The sequence below is a fragment of the Colias eurytheme genome, chromosome 7 (genome assembly GCF_061535395.1).
Source record: "Colias eurytheme isolate Ceu_HAF_F1 chromosome 7, ilColEury1 Martin Lab GWU primary, whole genome shotgun sequence".
NCBI classification, from domain to species: Eukaryota; Metazoa; Arthropoda; class Insecta; order Lepidoptera; family Pieridae; genus Colias; species Colias eurytheme.
The window spans coordinates 1,651,694-1,657,427 of record NC_142986.1 but is presented as its reverse complement, the minus strand read 5'-3'; the positions used below and the strand labels follow the sequence as shown (position 1 = coordinate 1,657,427).

General features: G+C 31.4%; 1 long non-coding RNA gene across 1 annotated transcript; it reads left to right on the top strand.

Moving 5' to 3' along the window:
- Positions 1–3,000: 3,000 nt before the first annotated feature.
- On the top strand, positions 3,001–4,156 carry LOC149906889 (uncharacterized). The gene is made up of 3 exons (XR_016456923.1): positions 3,001–3,095; positions 3,605–3,759; positions 3,846–4,156. It is a non-coding gene; the product is annotated as an uncharacterized LOC149906889 (long non-coding RNA).
- Positions 4,157–5,734: the final 1,578 nt, after the last annotated feature.

Below are 5,734 nucleotides of genomic sequence, written 5' to 3'. Positions count from 1 at the left end.
TTGCGGATGTCAGGGTTGTTTCATTATATTTTCTATTTTTATTTTTGTCTTCCTCCATGCTGTCTAAAATAAAAAAATAACTCACTTAATTATGTTATAAAAAAAATAACGGACTTTTTTAAAATGCTTGAAAGCGATCCTACTTTTTTACCTGAGTAAAAATAAATATTTTCTGACTTAAACGACTAACGTATACGTACTGAAAACAATTATTAATACACGAATTGAAAATAATAAAAATTTGCTTGGTTAATTCGGTGACACTGTTTTGAGTTGCAATCTTGAGAATCGTTAACTTTTTGAACCCAGGAAATAAGGTATTATGCAAAAACAAATGAAAAATTACTAAAACCTTTATCCGTATCAACAAGAATATGTTTTTAACAATTAATTGTCAATGTATCATGAACTTACACTCACCTTTTCTATTTAAAATTAATTAAATAATGACAGCACAGTTGCATGCTATCGGTGAAGCGTCAAACATGGCGGGCGCAGTGACAAATCCCGTGATTGTTACTATCTCACCCGCACGATTTTAACCAAAATTTGTACACAAAAAGAAGCTTTATTACCATACCATAGGGTTAATTTTAATGTATTGTATTTTACTCCTATAACGCTGTAAAAGAGTCCAAACGTTGTATCTCCGAATTAAGTGAGTCACATAATTAGGTGAGTTTACCCTATTATTTATATTATGTAACAATGTACAATATTATTATTATGTATTACGAATATCCTTATTTAAAACATCAAAAGGCACTTATTTTAAAACTTTCTCATATTATTGTCATTTTATTACGATAAAAATCGAGTAAGCATCAACAGTGTCGCGATCAAAGACTTAAAACAATTATTTTTATCATTATCGAACGTGAAATGGGGAAAAAATTTAAACGAGCGAAAAATTCCACAATTTTACCCTTCGAGAACATTCCGCGATGACGTCACAGGCGATATTAATGAAACAAGAATAACGTCGAAATATTTTTATAAATAGATACATAGGCTTAAGTATATGGCTTTTTTCATTTCGATTGTCACGAAGTCATTAACCGACTTTAAAAAAGGATGTTCTCAAATTGACTGTATTTTTTTCGGTTTGTTCAGAGCTTTCAAGTGGGTGAACTGATTTTGATGATTCTTCTGAAATTTTTATTTTTTGACAGTTTTGTTCCAGCTCAAGTAGATGCATGAATTACTTCTTAATTCATAATTTGATGAAAAGAGAAAAAAAGATTTTAACTTTACGTGAACTCATACCCATAACCCAAACGATAATATTTATAAAAACACAATCACACAATAAAAAATAGGTAACTAACGCCAAAAATATTTCATATCAAACTTTCCCCTATCATTCTCATAAAGTTCCTGTTAACCAAAATACGGAAAAAACGCGCAAAATATAATATGTTTTCGTAAACAAAGTTAATACATAACTCATCTTGTTCCCTTTTTTACGGAATGTTATCAACGGCGAAGATAAGTCGAATTATAAAGAAAAGTTATTTAACCTCACATATTTATTCCATGTATTTTTATCGTGGCATTCTGTTTATTTTTAATTCGTAAATCTCTTATGGAGGAATGTCTCCTTATTACACGAACGTTTCATAAAGGATTGTGAAATGCCTTGTTTTAAAATATCTTATGATTATGAATTGTGTTATTTTTCGCATCAGATTCCTTCAGTTTGTATTCTTTGTATCATAACATAGCAAAAATGTGTATGAATAATCATATTTATGTACCTATTTATAAAATTGCATCGATTAAAACTTTAAAAATTAAAGGTATGATTTAATCCATTTTAGGTATAATATTTCAGGACAAATTTCACACACGGCTGCACAATCTGCAGATCCCAAGCTTTCGCTTGTGTTATGGAAACCAGATGGCTGCACTGAGAGAAAAAATTTCGGCGTAATTAATAACAATGTTATTAAATGGCGTTATTATCAAATTTTATCAATTCCTATGTATTTTTAATGAAAACTACAAAAAATTTAATTTCAAGTACAGTTTATTAATTTCGTAATATAATACCAATAAACGGGTTTTATTAAATGTCGAAATTAATATTCATTACTTGGGATTGTAGGATTTTACATGTATTAATAAATATTCCTTGAATTTGTAGGTACTGTACTAATATCAAGAGGTACAGATTTGTTATGATTATAAAGAGTTTTACTAAAATGACCGATTACAAAAAACTATAATATCTAATATGGCATTTCTTATTTCTATAATTCGTGAACTTGTAATTAGAACTAGTTTTATTTTTCCCTCAAGAAGTAAACTATTATTTGTCATTACAGTTATGGCTATTAGTGTTTATATATACCTTTTATTGGAATTAGTAAAGTTTACTAGTAACAAGGATACATGCCTACTTTGATCTGCCGGCGGCCGGAGCCGCCGCGGCCGGGACGTTGCTGCTCAATTGCTCATTTGCTTATGCGGCGATTACACCTAACGAGTACAGTGGCGAGTCAGTGTCCTCGGCCGAGTGCTCGGTTGGTATAAACACTTCAACGAGTGCTCGGCCGAGAAGAGTGGCGAGACAGTCACTAGAATCCCAATTTGTTTACTCGGCCGAGTACCCACTCGCTATCCCGCTCGGCAGGTATAAACACGCACTCGTCGCGTCACTCGGCCACTCGCCACTCGTTCGTTTCGTCATTGTATTTTTTCAAAGAATTATTATTTTTATTTATTATTTATAATAAATCCCACAATTCGTTAATAATATCTGGTAACAGCCGATTTAAAACCCGTTTAAATTCTTTTTTTTTTCGATCCATTGCAGACGTCCGCGTCGTGATCAAAACTGAACTGACTCGCCACTAGTTAAATACGTGTAAACACCCACTCGGTTCGGCAACTGTCTCGGCCGAGAGCGTATTTACTGACTCACCACTGTACTCGTTAGGTGTAATCAGCGCATTAGCGTCAGTGAGCGCACGTGTGTTTAAACACACAAGTGAAAATAATTTGTGCAGTGCAAAAACAATTGAATGACATGAATAAAAGAATGAATCAATTAACCAGTGATCTCCCGCAGGAGTATGTACCCCAATTTCGTGGTAAGTACCTACCTAATCAAACTACATAAGTAGATAGTTAGAAGCTAGATAGTTTTATTTATTCTTTGCACCACAGAACACAGTACCAAACTATTCTTTGTCAGAATAGTCGATGTATTAATGTTCATAATATTACCTTATTCATACTTAAAGTAATTTGGTACCTATATGTATTGCGTTGTCTAGATGGAAGAGTGGATTCTGAAACACAAAGAATTTTTACCAACGATGAAATAAGTCATTTGATCAGTAAACTAAAACCGTTCTACTATAATTTCATACTAAATGTAGGAGAGTGTTTAATGTAAAATTTTCGGATATTTTACGTTCTATTTTGTTTTAAGTTATTATTAATGCCATTTTACTCATTAGGTTAAGTACTTTCGATATCAATTTAAAAGATTTTTGATGCAATTACCTGTGCACACTTAACGATTACACCCTGTAGATATAATGTACACTTACACGTCTTCTTTTAGTCATCATTCAAATCAGTGTTATTATTTTAGGTTCTGAAAACTTTGAAGACGTCGATTGAGGGTAGAGCAGTTGCGTAGTCTTGGAATTATCGAGAGGGCCCGTTCACATTCCTTGACAAGAACATCATCTTCGTCGTCGAATTCTGATATAGCTCCATTAATACGATTGCCAGCAGCATCAGCAGGTAATGTATATTTTAATGAAAAACGAGTTTGTTTACTTTTACGGGTATTGCTGTTTTCAATTTAAATGATAAATGATTCCTTTCAGAATCCGACGAAGAATTAAGGGAGAAAGTCGCATGGCTGCGGAATTCCATAGAGCCGTAGCACCTAGTGGAAGAGAAGTGAGTGGCCAAAGCGGCATTGAGACTGAATACAAACTACTTGGCTGGTGGCAGTGTTGTTGCCTAAACACTAAAAATTCAGCATCGGTTGGGCAAGTTGTTTGTTATCATGAATAGAAACAACCCAGGATTTTTAGTTTATTACTTAAAATTATGTTGTCAATGATTATTTTTTGGTTAATTAGAATAAAGTTATTTCACGTCAATATCAATTTTTTTTTATTATGTCCACCTATCTGCAAATGAAGATTTCGAACAATTTTTCACTATTACTTATCTGAACAATTTTAAAAAAACAATTTCTAGTATTCTGTTTAATAGTAATTAGAAACGATGCTATACTTATACCGCTAAATTTAAATACCCAAAAAAACTTCTGGAGGAGAATCTACACATGAATATGAACAAGTTTAACTATGGAACCGACTCCAAAGAACGCGAAAAACAATCATGTTTTTTACTTTACATTTGTGCTTTTAGAGTCGGTCCTATAATTAAATTTGTTCATATTCATGTGCAGATTCTCCTGCAGAAGTTTTTTTGGGTATTTAAATTTAGCGGTATAAGTACTTATAGCAACGTTTCTAATTACTATTAAACAGAATACTAGAAATTATATCACACCTCAATGAATTTCAATAAAAGATATTAATTACAAGTCAAAATTTTAATAGGGCTTATAAAAAATTACTGGTTATAACATCACTGCTTTATTATTTCCACACATTAAATTGTGAATCCTAGTCACTAGATTCTTAAGACAAGTAACAAGAGTAGTAAAACCCAAGAAAAAAAGTACTAAGAATAAAAAATATATTACGTGTAACCAATATTTATGTTATTGGCCTTAATAAAAACATATTAACAGAAAGTATGTTGGATTACTTGCACTTAAATAAACTTTACTCGTTATTAGTAAACAGGCATTTTTATTCCAAATAAACTTGGATTTTTGGCGTCAGTAAATGCAATAAGTAAAACTCGTTTGTAGCCGTTAGAGAACTTTAATTGTCCTAGGATTTATTTGAATTTTATTAGTTATTAATATTTTTTATTGAATTTTTTTCTCAGTGTGATAAACATAGGTACATATTAGAGATTATAGATATTTAACACTCAGACACAGAGCAAACATCTATGTTCATCACACAAATATTTGCCCCGGGTGTGAATCGAACCCACGACCTCTGGCTTGGAACTTGGAAGGCAGGGCCACTACCAACCAATCCAACCGGTCAGTCCATATGAATAACTATATGACGATAATAATTAATATCCATCTTGATATTATCGTCATAGTTATTCTTAGTAATGTTACAAATTACAATATGAATAATTGGTTTAGAATTACGTTTATTTATAAATAAATATAAGTCTGTCTATTTTAAACTTAAAAACCCGCCTAGAAAGAGAGAACAGGGCAATAATGCGGAAAATATTTAATAAAGCGGAACTTTGGAATTTAACACCTTCTGTTTAAAACTTTGTATAAAAGTGTTGCTGTATAAAGTCTGTTTTTCATTATAATTTTTATTACAAGATGGCGATTTCAATTTTATCAACATCATATAGTTATAATAGAAAGATACCTAATAAAACTCCGTTAAAATTAATTTTCTTCAAAATCAGAATCAATTGTTAAGCGAAGTATCAGAAACGAAATATATAACTCTTTTGATAATATTACTCATAATTTTAATACTTTTTATAGCAAACTATTAATTTATAATATCCTACTAATATATACCTAGGTAGGTATAATAAACGCGAAAGTTTGTAAGTATGGATGGATGGATGGATGTTTGTTATTCCT